Source organism: Protopterus annectens, chromosome 6.part1 (assembly GCF_019279795.1).
Source record: "Protopterus annectens isolate FY-2018-M chromosome 6.part1, PAN1.0, whole genome shotgun sequence".
NCBI lineage: Eukaryota > Metazoa > Chordata > Ceratodontiformes > Protopteridae > Protopterus > Protopterus annectens.
This window is the reverse complement of record NC_056738.1, coordinates 387,612,067-387,626,641: the sequence shown is the minus strand read 5'-3', so window position 1 is coordinate 387,626,641 and position 14,575 is coordinate 387,612,067. Positions and strand designations below refer to the sequence as shown.

Below are 14,575 nucleotides of genomic sequence, written 5' to 3'. Positions count from 1 at the left end.
GTGGGACAGAGTCCCCAGCTACCTGAATCTTGGGTGGCCATCATGGAAGGATATTCCGAAGCACCGCAGAGCCAAAGGATGCTCTACCTCTAGACGTGACGTCCAGCTTGTAATGAGTAATAAAGGTATGAGATGAAGCCCAAGTGGCTGCTGAACAAATGTCATCCAGAGGAACCCTAGACTTAAAGGCCGCTGAAGTAGAGACAGACCGGGTCAAATGAGCATGGACTCCCTCCGGTGCGGGCCTCCCAGAGGTTTGATACGCCAACAGAATACACTGAGAAATCCAGCGTGACAAAGAAACTTTGGAAATTGGTTTACCCAGATTGAATTTGGCAAAAGAAATGAACAACTGATCTGATTGCCTATGACCAGCTGTCCTATGAAGGTAAAAACGAAGCTGCCTGTGAACATCCAAGGAATGCACTTGTATTCGCCTTTGTTTTGATACTTAGGGAAGAAAACAGGGAAGTTGATGGACTGATTAATGTTAGCTTCCGAAGCTACTTTAGGAAGAAAGGAGGGATTGATCCTGAGGCACACCCGGTCCGGATGAAAGATCAAATAAGGCGGTTTCATGGACAAGGCCTGAAGCTCAGAAACTCTCTTAGCCGAAGTAATGGCTACCAAAAAAGCAGTCTTAAAGGACAAGAATTTAAGATTGACTGTGGCCGCAGGTCAAGGCCTGAAGTACCAAGGAAAGATCCCACGGGGGAACAGTTTCTTTGACAGGGGGTCTGAGCAAAAAGGTGCCTTTTAGGAAGGTTTTGCATAACTTAGCTGACATAAGAGACCCTGAATCATGACCAACATGGTAATGAGATATGGCAGCTGAACTTTGACCGTGGAACTACTGGCCATCATTAAAGAGAGTAGTAAGGAAATCTAGAACCAAAGGAAGGGGAACCGTGAAAGGATCTAGGCCTTGCCGCTCTGCCCAAATGGAGAAACGCTTCCATTTACTGCGGTAAATTTTTCTGGTAGAGGGCTTGTGGGCCGCTACCAGAATGGCCTTAACTGGGGACGAGATACCGGGAGTCCTGATTAGGAGTGGAACTGGAGCAGCCAAGCAGTCAACTTCAGGTTGTCCAGGTTCGGAGTTGGTAGGTTCGATGGGTGTGATATCAGATCCGGAATGGGATCTAGAATCCAAGGTGGATTCACTGAATGAGACCTTAGGTAAGGGAACCAGATCTGTCGAGGCCAGAACGGGGCAATGAGGATCATTCTGCACCCCAACCGAGAGGCTTTCTGAAGTACTTGTAGCATCAGAGGTAGAGGGGGGTATGCGTAAAGAAGACCAGGAGGCCAAGCATGCACCAGAGTGTCTCTTGGAAAATCCCCTGGAGGGGGGATTAGAGCAAAAAAACTGTCGCACTTGGCGTTTAAGGGAGAAGCAAAGAGATCGCAGCAGGGAGTCCCCCACTGTGCGAAGATACGTTTCACTACTTGAGAATTGAGAGACCACTCGTACGGGGAGAGAATGGTGCGACTGAGCTTGTCGCTAGGATGTTGGTCCGACCAGGAATATGCGTTGCGATGTGAAAACGGTTGGTGGAGATCGCCCATTCCCACACTCTCATGGCTTCTCAACATAAAGGGTAAGACCTGGTTCCCCCCTGTTTGTTGATGTACCAGACCACCGACATGTTGTCTGATTGAATCGCAATTGTTCCCAGGGGAAGGAGGGCTTGAAGTGCTTGCAACGCCAAGAGCACCGCCCTCATTTCCAGAACACTGATATGCAGGGAGGTCTCTGAATCGCTCCACGTGCCTTGGACCGTCCGGCCCGCAAAATGCCCCCCCCACCCGAGGCGGGAAGCGTCCGTGGTCACTGTGGCGAGAGGGGGAGATGCACAAAAGGGGCGGCCCCTGTGGAGGTCCGGAGAATGGAGCCACCACAAGAGAGACCGCTTGCAAGCCTTGCTGATTGCAATGGGATGATACAGGGGGAGGGAGAGAAATGACCATTGCACCTGAAGTGTCCATTGAAGTACCCGCATGTTCAAGCGGGCAAGCGGAAGAAGAGTAATCGCTGCCGCCATAGACCCTAGCGCCCTCAGGATCAATTCCGCAGGTGTTGAGCTGGAGTGAAGGATGGCCCGCACCTGGAGTCGTAGATTCCGAACTCTGTCGGTTGTGAGAAAGGCTCTTAAATTTCTCGTGTCTAACCTGGCTCCTATAAATTCTATTATTTGAGTAGGGACCAGGTTGGACTTTTCTATGTTTACCGTGATGCCTAGCCAGGGAGCTAGACGAAGAAAGGAGACTCTTGCCAAAGAGAGTAGATGCCTTGTTGCGGCAGTGAGAAGCCAGTTGTCTAGGTACGGAAAGACCTGCACCCCCTGAAGCCTCAGGTGGGCCGCAACCACTGCTAACACTTTGGTGAACACCCTGGGGGCTGTGGTGAGACCAAAGGGAAGGACTCTGAACTGGTAGTGACTGGCTCCCAGCCGGAAGCGAAGAAACCTCCTGGATCGTCTGTCCATCAGAATGTGGTAGTATGCATCCTTGAGGTCTATAGAGCACATCCAGTGATTCTCCCCTAGAAGGGGGAGGATGGATTGCAAAGTGACCATCCGGAACTTCTCTTTGGGAACTGCCAGGTTCAACAGGGACAGGTCCAGAATGGGTCTTAGGTCCCCCATCTTTTTTGGCACTAAAAAGAACCTGGAGTAGAACCCTGATCCGATCTGGTCTGGGGGGATGGGCTGGATGGCTCTTTCTCAGCAGATGGCCAATTTCTGCTGAAGCGGCCTCCCTCTGATCGGGTGGAACATCGGGGAGGGTTTTTAACTTTGGGACATGAAGAAAGGGGATCTTGTAACCTCTGGATATAATCTGGAGTACCCAGCAGTCCGATGCAATGGACTCCCATGCCGCTAGGTGCTCCGAGAAACGTCCCCCGACTGCCTCCAGAGTGGAGCAGTCGGGCAACCCCTCAGGGTTGCTGCGTGGGCCGTTCAGAGAAAGGTTCCCTGGACCCAAAGTTCCTGGGAGCCCCTCTGTCCCTAGGGCGGCGTACTCCCTGTCCTCCTCTGCCGCGGAAGGACTGGTTGTCCGGAGCGGGTTGGGAGTGCTGCGACTTCCGGAACCACATCTTCTTCTGGCCCTTTTGGTTCCTAGAGTAGGACCTCTGGGGCACAGAGAAGCGGACTCGGACGGCAGACAGCATCTTCCCGTCCTTCTCACTCTGAACCAAGGTGTCGCGAACCGTCTTGCCAAAAAGGGCAGAACCGTCAAAGGGGGTGTTTGCGAATGACGCCTTGAAGGGCTCCATAAAATTGTAGTGATGGAGCCAGGCCTGCCGTCTTGTGACTAGGCCTGCTCCTGCAGCTCTAGCGGCTCCCTCGGTAGCATGGGAAAGTAACCGCATAGAGATGTTGGTCACAGAACGAAAAGTGGCCATACGGGTGGAGTGCATTAGTTTGTCCTCCTCCGACATGGACTCTGGGGGTGATGCAGCGTATTCCTTAATAAGATCGCGCTGCATCCTAATGACATGTGCCAAATAGTTGAGCGCCCTCACTGAGAAGGTCGCTGAACTAAACATTCGCTTCCCCAAACGGTCCATCATCCGAGACTCCTTGCTCGGGGGATGGACTGAGGGACTCTCCTGGGCGAGTTCCCTCTTAGTGGCTGCTGCTGACAACATGGCATCTACTGAGGGTCCCTTGCTCCAGTGGGCACGGTCAGCGGGGGGGGCTAAGGATCCTGTTGGGCCTCTTAGGGATTGGCTCCATGGTGTCCAGTTCCTTCCATGCCCTGGTGGTAATAAGGTCCACCAGGGGGTCAGCAGGAGGGGACACCCAAGAGGTAGACTGGCCCGCTTCAAATGCCTCCAAGAACACCGACTCATCCAAGGAAGACTTTGGGGCAGACCACCCACCTCTAATACGTAACATTTCCATGATGTCTCCGAAGGAGACATCCTCAGGGGGTGATCTTGGGGAGCCTTCCCCTTCCTCCAAGTCAGTGTCTTCAGTCAAAGACTCGCGGGAGTCTATGTGCCTCCTCTTACACAAATGCTTGTGAGGTGCTTCCTCAGGGGGGCTGTCCGAGGAGCCCTCACCAGCAGTGTCCAGAACCGTAGGAATTGCTTGGGGCAGTGAAGCGGGCTGTCCCAGTGGCCGGGTGATGGAAGCCTGGCCCAGAGCAGAAGGAGTGCGGGATGGAGCCGAAGCAAGGGCCGGGGATCCGGATGCCCTCAACAGAGCCCTCTCCACTACATCAAAAGCAGAGGGGGAGCCGACTTTCAGATCCTATTGTCGAGGCTGGCTCCCCCTCAGATCCGATGAGCGGATCGGAGCCAGTGCCGAGCGCCTCAGATCCGAGGGACCAGTGTGCTCCGACAATGACAGCGCCGAAGGTACACTGAGTCCCTCGGATCCGAAGCTCGGGCCAAGGCTCCGAGAGGTCGGATCAGACAGACTCGAGGGCAGGGTCGGATCCGAAGTACCCAGTACTGTCGGTGCCGACCCACGCCCGGCTCCGAGGCTGCCCGGCTCAGAGCCCTCCGAACCCAGGTAGTGGGTCGGAGAAGGAGCAATGGGCTTAAAAAATGGGGTCGCGCTCCCCCCCAGAGAGGGGGCGGCAGGAGCACTCCCATCTGCATCTGGGCCTGGTGAACCTTCGCATCATCCGGTCCAGATCAGCATCGGAGAGGCTGTAGGTAGACCTCGACGAGGCTACCGAGGTAGGCCTTGAGTGCCGCCTCGAAGGAGGTCGGGTCTCCTCATCCTCAGGCTCCGGTGAAAAGCACGGGGACCGGAGCCGAGAAGGGGGAGAGCCAGCAGCCAGAGAGGCCGGAGGAGAAGCCCGCTTAGCCGGCGGGGCCGAAACGGAGGTCTCAGCCCGCCGCTTGTGGTGCTTCTCTCTCTGGTCCTTTTTCCTGGCTTCCCTCTCCTCCGACCCTTTGGCGGGAGTTTGAGTCCCGGTTGGAGGAGGGGGAGCAGGCAAGGTAGGGACTGCCAAAGCAGTGACCACCAAGGGGGCGGGGGCCGAAGCAGAGTCTGGGGGCAAGAGTCCCGCCAAGACCAGCTTCGACCTCCGCTCCTTCAATGCCCTGGGGTTGAACCCTGCACAGATTGAACACCCTGAAGTGAGGTGTTCAACCCCAAGGCATCGAACGCACCGAGTGTGGCCATCAGCAGGAGAAAGCTTATGGCCACACTCGGAGCACTTTGAAAAAATTGCCTTTGGGGCCTCAGACATAACTTTTTTTTTTTTTTTTTTTTTTTTTTAAATAGTAATAAAAGAAACTAACACACTCACAACACACTCACACGAAGGCCCCAAAAAAGACACACACACACACACACACACACACACACACACACACACAGCTACGTACCAGCGAGGGGAGGGTAAAACTAAGTTACATTAACCCAAAAACTATGAAGACAAAAAGGAAACCTATAACTTTCACACAAGTAAGTAAAAATTAAAGTTTTAAAACCCTTAGTTAAGAAAATATAAGACTTCGCTTTGGAGCTCGAAAAATCCAGCCTACACCATGCGCGGCAAACTGGATCTGAGGTCATGTAGGGAGAGCAGGGCATTATGGGTGAGGGGAGGAGCTAGGAGCTCGGATCCATAGCTGGATAAACCATGCCGGTTCGGATCCGATATCAGATCCATACCCACAGGTTGCTGACAAATGAATTCTCCTATTTCAGATCTAGTGTTTACATCACCGGGTGGCTAGCCTTGCCACGGTCGCTCTTCTACACCACACACGCACACATCTGACCAATTTAGAGAATCCCATCAACCTACTGCATGTCTTTAAAATGTGGGAGGAAACAGGCTTACCCAGAGGAAACCCACACTAACACAGGGAGGACATGCAGCTCTGCACAGAAGGCACCCCAGCTTAGAATTGAGCCATGGTGCTTCAAGCTTTGAGGTGACAATGCTATCCACTGTACCACTACACTACCCTCTGGTCATTCCAACCTAGCAAATTCTAATCTGGAACAGATTATAGTGCAGTGCTGCAGTGGTAGTGTTGTCACCTCACAGCAAGAGGTTCTCCAGTTCGATTCTCAGCTGGGGTACCTTATGTGTGGAGTCTGCATGTCCTCCCTGCGTTCATGAGGGTTTCCTCTGGGTAGTCCAGTTTCCTCCCATGTTACAAACACATACGTCTGGAGCACTTCTCCCCATGCCTCCGCTGAAAATTGGCTTCATTCCAAGTTGGACTTTCCCGGTAAATAAATATTAAGTAAAATAAATAGATTAAAGTGGTTCTATGCAATGGCAAGTGTCAAAACAAAAAAAGCCCAAACTTGGGTCTCTCCTAAAACTTTTACATTCACATACATATTGCTACAGACATATGGTTTCAAAACAATGAAAGCCTGTTTCTGGCTGTAGCGCCCATCATGTCTTTAAACCTACTGGCAACTGTGGGGTAGTATCAGTATCCATCAAGAATATATTCACTTCAAAACAGACTCTAAAGAACACCACATTTGAACTCTAGATGTTCAAATCACCCTAAACAAGATTTTATACAGCTAGGTATAAAGTAATAATTAAAGTACATTTGCACAACTCCTACTTACCTGTAACAGTAGATGTTCAAATTTTTCACTGCCTCAGTTGCATTTTGGGTTATCTGCCAAGTTAACCTCAGCACTGGCCAGCTTTCAAAAGCTCAGACTTCCATCCCTATTTCTTTCTGTGACATTTAATTGGCTTTGCATATCGTGAGAGGAAAGTCTTCAGCTAACACAAAAAAAAAAAAAAAATGTTCAGGCTTTTTTCACTTTCACAAAGGAGGAGGAGTGGAAAGTGCTAGAAGCCAGAATCATTTGGCAAGTAAAAATTCACAGCCAATCACAGCAGCATATAAAAAAAAAACAAATCAAAGAGGATAAAACCACATTCAATCATGCACAGCCTTGGGGGGGATATGGATGGTGGATGCTACCACCAACCCAAAGAGGAATATGAACATCTATTGTTAGAGTAAGTAGGACTTGTGCAACTGTACTCTGTTTATCATCCCCACTGCCACAGTGGTATTTTGGGTAAATTCCCACAGCTTACCCTACCAGGGAGGTAGATAAGGATCCAGGAGAATGTTCCTAGCATAGTCTGCTATGAACCTTGAAAAGAAACCCAGTGTGTAGTGCTTTTGTGATGGTATGAACAACAGACTAATTTGCTGCCTCTAGAATGCTCCCAAAGTCCTCCACTTTCCAATTTGTCATCAAAGAGACTAAGGCCCTAGTCAAGTGAGCTTTAACCTTGCCTGGAAAAGATCTATTATGATGGTAATAACAGAAGATAATAGCAGAAGACAACTATCATGCGATAGTTTACTCAGACACATGGTATCTTTGTTAGCCCCCATACAGGTGACAAACAGCTGTTCAGCTTTCCTAAAGGGCTTTGTTCTGTCAAGGTAATACTTGAGCTGCCTGTGCCCATCCAAGTATATAGAATCTTTTCTCCATGTTTTTTTTAGATCAGGACAGAGCACTGGGAGACTGATGGCTTGATTCAAGCTAAATTCAGAAACAACTTTAGGCATGGATGTTGGATTAGTGCATAATGCAGCCCAGTCCTGAAAAATCAGACAGCATGCCAAGCATGAGAGCTTGCTACTCAGAGACTCGCCTTGCAGATGTCAAAGCAATGATTAAAACAGTCTTCCAAGTAATGAACCATAAATCAGCCTGAGAGGCAGGTTCAATAGGAAGATCAATCAATTTTTCAAGTGGAAGGGTGAGATCCCAGGGAACAGGAATTTGCTTTCAACGGAGTCTCACATGCAACACTCTTTCATAAACTATTTGACCACAAAAAGAGACAAAGAGGGGGAGCCATGGGCAGACAAGCTGAGATGCCTGCAAAATGCACTTTGATAGAAGCACACGATAAACCATCTCCAAATATCTCACTCAAATACTTGAAAGCCACAAGGGTCAAAATCCTTTAGGGACTTCTGTTATTGGCTAGGTACTACCTAGAAAAAGCTAGGTATTATCTAGAAAACCTGTCCCGCTTGTAAATGTAATATTTTCTAGTTGCTTGCTTTTCTCCTTAACTACCTTCAGCACATCCTCATGGAACTAGTGCCTAAAAGGTATTAAAATGGAATCATCCAGAATGTCAGCTGCAACTGCTCTAAGTTAAGGTGTAACATTCACCCATGATGTTGTGTGAGCAGGTCCACTGTGTAAGGAAGCATGCAGTAATTGCCCTTGATTATTACTACAATGATCATTGGTAATTCTTTCTTATGGTAGTTCTACAGATTCAGGAGGGGTGAAAATGCAAACAGGAACATGAGAATGAGAGAATGGCTGCCTTCCAAGCATGGCTGCAAGGATTTATTTAACAGAATTTTATCAGTTGTCTGTTTTGAAAGGAGGTAAACGGAACTACTTAAGGTGCCACCCACATCTGGATCAAGTCTTGGAAGACCTCTACATGCAGCCTCCACTTGTGAGGGTCTGTTCAGGATCTAATCAGTCTGTCTGTCACTGTGTTATGCTCTGACAGAATGTAAGAGGCTAAAAGAGAAAAAGAATGCCATAGAGCCACCCCCAGGCCAAAGAGCGTATGACCTTCTAACCCCCACTTGTTTAGGTACTACATCACAGTAGTGCTGTCTGTCAACCCTAGAAAAGGGCCCAGAGTCCATAAGTGGTGAAGAACTTTTAAGGCACGAATCACTGCCAAAAATCTTTGAGGTTTACATGCTTTGGTATGTCCTGAGGAACCCATAAGCTTTGCACTGAACTCCCAAGGACACTGCTTCCCACATAAAATCTGCAGAGTCCGTCTTGACAGATTGGACTGGGGTCTGAAGAAAAAAATGGAAATCCTGGATTCAGAGACAGTTGATCCCTCCATCACTGCAGTTCCTGTTTTACAAATCCCAGTACTGGTACCTGGAAATCCAAGAGATGAATCTGTTGCTTCCAACAATTCAAACACCATTGACATTTTCTCATGTGAAGCCTGGTTAATGGTATCATGGAGATCACTGACGTTATGAGGCCTAAAATCTTGAGGACTCTCTTGCTGAGGCCATGTCTAGGACAGAAAAATCCAAGAAAATGCCCTGATAAGTCAGAAAGGTCATCCTTTTACAGTGCCTATCCAACACCCCAGGAAAACAATTGAGAAGTTGTGAGGAAAATTTTTTGAAGGTTTAATTTAGAGCCCTAGCGGGGAAAGAATGGATGCAACCTTGTCTAAAGACTCCAAGCAACCCAATACAGAATCTGCACAAATCAGAAAGTCATCTAAATAAAGAAAAATGTGAAAGCTTAGAGTTCTGCAAAAAGCAACCACCGGGACCAGACACACTGTAAACACTCCAAGTGGACCAGACAGCCCTAAGGGTAATACAGAAAACTGATAATGTAAGCCAGACACAGCAAATCTCAAAATTTCCTGAAACTGGAAGCAACAGGAATTTGATGATGAGCGTACTTAAGATCTAGACTCAGTGTGAAACAGTGGTCTGGAAACAATGCTAGGACCAACTGCAAGGTTACCATTTTAAATTTTGGAACTTTTAGAAAGGTGTTTAGAAAGGACAAATCTAGGACTGATCTCCAGGTGAGCTGCTTTTTTCGTACCAAAAAGATTTTGGAGTAAACTAATTTTCCTCTATGTAACATAGGCACTGGTTCTATGACCCCTGCTTCTACCATGTGATGGAACACTAGAGGAAACAGCTCTGTCTGGTCTGGTGATTGTGGAGGAGCTCCCAAAAAGGGGGAGGATTTTCTATCCACTGTCAAGTGTATTCTCCGAGATTTGTTCTCAGAACTCATTGTCTGAGACTATTTGAGGCCAGGCTGTAGGGTTGAGAGAGAGTCTAGGGGAAGAAGAAAGAAAAGGAAGGACAGGAACCAGCATAGTGGTGTTGTATGACTCTGCATAGTCATTCCTTTGCAGGGGGGGTTTGATCTTTTTTTGGAAATGAACCCCTCTTGTTTGGCTTCCAAGAATTATTCTCCTGCCATTTCCCTTTGGATCCCTAACTTTTCCTTGGCTGGGATTTTGTTCCATCTGTTGAAGGAAGACAGCTTGTTTGGGGAGAACTTTGGTATACGAAACATCCTGGGCAGCCCAAGCATTAACTTGGTTGTATTGTCTCATTGTTTGAGAATCTGGCAACAGTGGAGCCAAATGCCAACTCAGAACTTAAAGGTGGATTCAAAATTTTGGCTTTTAAATCATCAGAAAAGTTCCGATTACATAACCAAGCACATCATCTTAATACAACAGAAGCAGCAGCATTTCAAGACTGTATTTGCACATTGAAGCACACCTCTCAAAGCATGTTCTGAAACCAGAGTCAAAACAGAAAACGGTTTCATACACTTTTGCTCTGAAGGTAAGGGTGCAGCAAAATCATCCAAACTTTACACGCTGTAAAATAAATTTCCACATACAGCCTTCATAATTTAGCATTCTAAAGGCTATATTACTAGAAAGACATCATTTTGCCCTGAATACCTAACCATTTTCCATCTTTATTGTGGAGGGGCTGGATTAGATGAAGCCAAGGACTTTTTATTTGAGCAGGCAGGTGGGGAAATCACAGCATGGTCAACAGTCAAATGAAAAAAGAGACGCATCATATCAGATGAGGCCCTACTTTTTCTCTGAGCCTTCTTACGACTGTCGGAATAGATACTGGTGTCCTGCAGGGAGCTTTGTAAACATCTTCCAAGGCCAGTAAGAGAGGGGGACAGCCACAGAATTGGGCATATCATCCCTATAAGGTCATACACCCTGTCTAGGTCTGGGGTGGTTACCAACTGCTCCCAAGCAAAAATATCACTAAATACAGCAATCATCTGAGGACAAGGAAACACTTGTTTGGCCCTAAGCCGAGTTTCACCTTCAAAAGAACCAGAGTTACTGGAGTCTGTCAGCTAGAAAATCATTATGTCCTCATTGGATTCCTCATTCTCTGAAACAACACAAAGGTCTTTAGCCAAACTAGCATTACAGCCATATATGGGTACATAACCACCAAAATTCACTGTCTAAAGAAAACTCAGAGATGTCCGTTGCTTATTTTAAAACTGTCTCGCTATGTTAAACTCATTTAACATAGCGAAACACTAAAAAAAAAGCAACGGAGATCTTGCTTTCTCCATTGCTTTTTTTAAAACACTGTCTCGCTATGTTAAATGGGTTTAACATAGCGAGACAGCTTTAAAATAAGCAACGGAGATCTCCGTTGCTTATTTTAAAGCTGTCTCGCTATGTTAAACCCATTTAACATAGCGAGACAGTGTTTTAAAAAACCGTGTTATACTAATGGAAAAAAGTCCGGGCGACCGGACCTTTTTCCATTAGTATAAGTCGATTTACAACGGGCACGCTGGCCAATCAGCGTGCACGTTTTTCGGCGGTCATGGTTTAATAAGCAAAGATCTATAACACAGATGGAACGTTATGGTAAGACATAACTTCTTTATCTGATGTTGTAAATCTTGGTTTATTCATTACCATTAGGACTGAATCCCCAGCTACTTGAGTCCTGGGTGGCCCTACGGAAGAATATTCCTGAGCACCATAGAACCAAAAGATGCCTGTCCTCTGGAGGTGAAATCCAATTTGTAATGAGATATAAAGGTAGGAGGTCTTGCCCAAGTGGCTGCTGTGCAGATATCATCCATAGAGGCTCTGGAGAAGTAGCCATAGATCTGGTAGAATGAGCCTTTATTCCGGAAGGTAAGGATAGCTTATTCTGTTGGTAGATAAAGGTAATGACGTTTCTAAGCCAGGAGGATAAAGTCACTTTGGAAACAGGTTTACCCAAACTGGGTCCTGCAAAGGCCACAAACAACTGATCTGTTTTCCTGAAATATTTAGTCCTGTCCAAATAACAACGGAGCTGCCGATGCACATCAAGGGTGTGCAAAAGGTACTCCCCTCTGTTAGAATGCTGAGGGAAGAAAACTGGCAGGTCAATAGATTGATTAATGGAAAAGCCAGAAATGACCTTGGGCAAGAAAGAAAGGTCAGTACAAAGGGACACCCTATCCGTGTGGAAGATCAAGTAAGGACTTTTGACACTCAACGCCTGCAGCTCAAATACTCTTCCCGCTGAGAAGTAAGGTTTTCCATGACAAAAACTGCAAATCACATGAATGAAAAGGCTCGAAAGGAGAACCTGTGAGAGACTTAAGTACCAAAGTGAAGGCCCAAGGTTCTAAGGGAGGCTTGACCGGAGGTTTAACATTTAATACTCCTTTCAAAATGTTCTTGCATAGGCGGTGTGACATAATTGAAGAATTATCATGATCATTATGGAAATTGGCAATAGCTGCTAAATGTACAGTGATCGTCGAAGCTGAGGCTCCTGCATTCAAAAACAGTAGTTCGGCATTGTACGATCTTTTGAATAGGCATAGAGAAAGGGTCTCAGTTCTGATCTTTGGCCCAAATAGAGAACCTAGTCTATTTACTAGAATAAACTTTCCTAGTGGAAGGTTTGTGTGAAGTCAGAAGAATTTCACGAACAGGAGATAAGATGTCAGGCAGCCTGGCAATCACTGGAAGTGAAGGAAACAAACTGTGAACTTGAGACTGTGCAGGGTCGGATGAATCAGTCCCTGACAAGATGAGATAACAGGTCTTGGGAATGATCCAGGATCCACAGACTGTGAATGAGATGAGGCCATAGGGAAGACCTGGTGGCCAATCGTGCGTTAGAGCGTCCCTCGGTGGTTCACCCTGAGGGGGGATCAGGGCAAAGTAGCTTTTGCATTTGTAGTTTGGGGGGGGGGGGGAGTAAACAGGTCGCAGTAAGGCTTGCCCCAGCGTTGGAAGATCCGATCCGCTGTTACAGGGTTGGGGAACCACTCGTGAGGCATCAGGATGTTCCTGCTCAGATTGTCCACAATAAGATTGGAACTACGGGAATGTGTGTTGCTATAAGGAAGCAGTTGGAAGCTATTGCCCAGTGCCAAATCCTCAAGACTTCCCGACACAGGGGGTAAGACCTGGTTCTGCCTTGCTTGTTGACATACCAGACGACTGACATGTAGAGTCTGACTGAATTGCAATGGTCCCAGAGGGTAGGGACACATGGAACGCTTGCAATGCTAAGAAAACTGCCCTCAGTTCCAGGACATTTATGTGCAAATTTGCCTCCATGGGGAACCAGGTGCCTTGGACAGTCTTTCCCTGGAAATGTCCCCTCCCCCCAACAGGGAAGCATCTGTGGTCACAGTGGCCGTGGGCTGGGGAAGACAGGACAATCGACACCAAAGATTCATTTGTGGGTTCATCCACCATAACATTTCTTTCTTGCACCGATTTGAAAGACGTACCATATGGTCAAGTGGGTAAATTAGCAACGGCCATTGTGCAGAAAGGAGCCACTGTTGGATTCTCATGAGTAGTCTTGCCAGTGGTACCAACGTAACGGCAGCCACCATGGAGCCTAAGAGTTGCAGTACAAGACGTGCTGGTACATAGGTAGAGGGTCTTGGATTTGGTGTTATGTTCGAAAACCTGTGAGGGGGGAGAGAAGCTTGACAGGATGTCGTGTCGAAGACCGCTCTAATGAATACCAGTGTCTTCACTGGAGACATTGAGATTTGTCCTTGTTGATTGTAATCCCCAAGCGGAGAGCGAGAACTTGAGTGTAAGAAGATTCCTGGTCGGAGCGGTAAGGAGCCAATCGTCTAGATAGGGAAACACCTGAAAGCCTTTTAGTCAAAGATGAGCTACCACAACTACCACACATTTGGTGAATACTCGAGGGGCTGTTGAGAGACCGAATGGCAGTGCCCTGAACTGGTAGTGATTGGCTCCCAGCCGGGAGCGGTGATCCATCTTTATATGGTAGTATGCATCCTGGAGGTCTATCAGCACATCCAGTTATCTCTCTCTAGGAAGGGAAGAATGGACTGTATCATGACCATCTGGAAATTTTGAAGTTTGATACATCTGTTCAAAGGGCTAAGATCCAGGATTGGTCTCCAGTCCCCTGTCTTTTTTGGCACTAAAAGGAACCTCGAGTAAAACCTGGATCCTGTCTGGTCTGGTGGTACTGGCTGGATGACTTTTTTCCTTAGCAACTTTTCTATTTCTAAGGCTGCTAACTCCCTCTGATTGGGTGGTACATCGGGGATGGGAGTTAAATCGAATGGTATTTGGTAGCATCTGGATATCGTTCGCTGCATCCAAACATTGGTAGTAATAAGATGCCAGGCTGGTAGATGCAGAGAAAAATGACCCCCGACTGTTTCCAGAAGAAAGCAACCGGGCCGCTGCTCAAGAGCACTGGTAGGTTCTGCTGGAGAAAGAATCTCTAGCGCCCTGGTTACGCAGACCCCTTCTACCCCGAAAGGGACGTCTTTCATATGAGTTGCCCCCTCTGCCCCAGGGGAATTGTTCACCATGAGTGTCACAAAAAGGTCCTTGGGATTTCTTGAACCACATGTTTCCTCCCTTTTGGTTCCTGGAATAGGACCTCCGGGGGTTGGGAAAGGCATATACCCACAGCAGATAAGGTCTTTCTGTCTCTCACTACATGTGTGTCTCGAACTCTGGGTCCAAAATGGGCAGATTCGTC

General features: G+C 47.5%; 1 protein-coding gene across 3 annotated transcripts in view; it reads right to left on the bottom strand.

The window, feature by feature from the left end:
• The window catches only part of GPR137 (G protein-coupled receptor 137), a 595,269-nt gene that overhangs the window by 482,662 nt on the left and 98,032 nt on the right, over positions 1–14,575 (bottom strand). The gene's annotated exons all lie outside the window — the stretch shown is intronic.